The sequence below is a fragment of the Cynara cardunculus genome, assembly GCF_001531365.2.
Source record: "Cynara cardunculus var. scolymus isolate 2C chromosome LG 6, CcrdV1, whole genome shotgun sequence".
In the NCBI taxonomy this organism is placed as follows: domain Eukaryota; kingdom Viridiplantae; phylum Streptophyta; class Magnoliopsida; order Asterales; family Asteraceae; genus Cynara; species Cynara cardunculus.
Genome location: NC_037533.1, coordinates 2,620,854 through 2,623,099, shown reverse-complemented (window position 1 = coordinate 2,623,099; position 2,246 = coordinate 2,620,854).

Sequence of the window (2,246 nt, the reverse complement as noted above, 5' to 3'; positions counted from 1 at the left end):
AACCAACGTGGTTTCTTTTGAGAAAATGGATTGAATGAGTCGATGATATATAATCCAAAGGATTAGTTGATTGATGCTCATTACTAGTCTCGTTCATATTATTGTTTAAAGTTCCCAATTTATTTTGCATATTTAGGTTGCTTATAAATCATCCAACCCCCCCCCCCTTTTTTATATATAGTGTTTTATTGTCAATGAATTTGCACACATTTACGTCTTGGACTTACGGTTAACACCGAGTCCCTGAGGAGACGACCCTACTTATCGCTATTACAAGTGTGTTTTAGAGATAATAAGCTTAATTTTATTATTTGCCGGACTCRACACCCGTCAAAWTTTTGGCGCCGCTGCCGGGGACTCGGCAAAGTTTAACTGTTTATGCCAAGATCGTTTCGTGCAGGTTCACCATTACCAATTGATCCGAAATTAGAAAGGGTAGCTTTGGTCACGCCAAGCTACAAGAATTGAACTGAGTATGGTCTAGCCAAAGACATAAAAGAAAGGCGCTGCGTGGGAGGCAACCCACGAATTTCCAATTCTTGTTATTTATTGCTTTCAGTTATTTATTTTGTTTTTAGATTCTCTAGTTTCACTATTAGATTTCTATGTTTTCAGGTTCACCCCGAATGTTGGACGCTTGAAGAGACGYGCCCATCTCCACGGATTCTTACATTGGGAGGTCACTCATCAAATCAGGGGAGTTTTCTGTTCCCTTTTCCTTAATCGTTTAGAGTGTTCTCTACTTATTGCATACCTTGAGGACAATGTATGAATTAAGTGTGGGGGTGGGGGTTATTTGCATGAATTGGGTATATAAATGGTTTTAGGGGTCAAATTTTTGCTTTTTGCAAATTTTGYGCTTAAATGAGGATCTTTGTCCRTTTTRACAATGTGTTAGCATGCTTTTATTGAGCTTAAATTGTTGATGACAATGAGTTTGGATGCATGTATAGCATGATTGAGATTGATTGATAGCACTTAGAGTGATTAGTGGTAGCATATCAGTCAAAGTAGACTATTGTTAATCACTTGAGGTAGTTTTGAACACCGTGAGACTTTGAGCTTATTTAGACTAAACACTTGATATTAGTCTCAAATTCATTTCTTGKGTGATTGCGTCATGCCTAGATATGCATCTCTAGAACTTGATTTYTCTCTCCTTAAGACTACATGATAACTACATGCTMATAAACATGATAAAGGCCATCGTTTGCTCATTTTTGTGTTAAAKCAMTAGCCTTAAGCCTACCCCTTATGTTGTTATTATMCCTTTTGCACACCACTTTGAGCCTTAGCCTATTTCCTTTGTCACCCACATCATGAACCAATCCAAACAMGACWCACCYGACYAAGCACCAATGGAGTGATCCCAATATCCYTGTATACTTGAAAGAAGAATTCATATGTTCGAGAAGAAAAAAAAWKRAARRAAARRWTKRAAARRAAAAAARRAAAAAAARMCWRRAAAWTYMAAAMSRAAAAAAAWKRARRRSMAAAWTWMSKYSKYMAWWAAAAAAAATAGACGACGAWAATGACGATACGGTTGAATATAAGCGTTTCATTTCTATTCCCTATCGTCCRAAAAGRAATGAGCTTCAAAGATAAATGCAAAWGTCCTTTGTGAAAATAAAAATAAARTGTGTTTGAKTAGCCGAATTCTCCGTTGGTGTTAGGTCTTAGTCACTTTTCCTATATATTTCCCTACCGTAYCCAAAGCTTTGTTTTTCATTACACCTGTTAAGACCTTTTGATTTATAAGCATGTATTTTATTCAAGTAGTGGAGAGTGAGAGATTTTTCAAGTATATGGTAGATACATGCTAGACATTGACGATTTGAGCGATACACTTTAACCCAAGGAGTGAATCGAGTGTTGTTTTGTTAATCCCATTCGTGAGAGTTCTCGAGATTAGCTTGTGTCTACTTGATTGCGTGTGCATCCTCTTTTCAATGCTTTGTTGCAAATCTCAAACTCATGATATGCTATATGTGTTGACATTCTCGTTAGATTCGATTTTTATAATTACGTGTTAACTTAAGTCATTGCCGGGACGGACAATGATCTAAGTGTGGGGGAATTTGATAAGTGCAAATTTTATACATTTTTAYGTTAAAGTACCTTACAATTAATGATAAATRTATGCTTAAAAAGAGCCAATTTAATTTAAGATTAATCTAACTACATGAGGCTATTAAAGGTGAGAAAAATGTGTTGATTATGTGTTTTGTTCTTTTTGGGTCCAAACA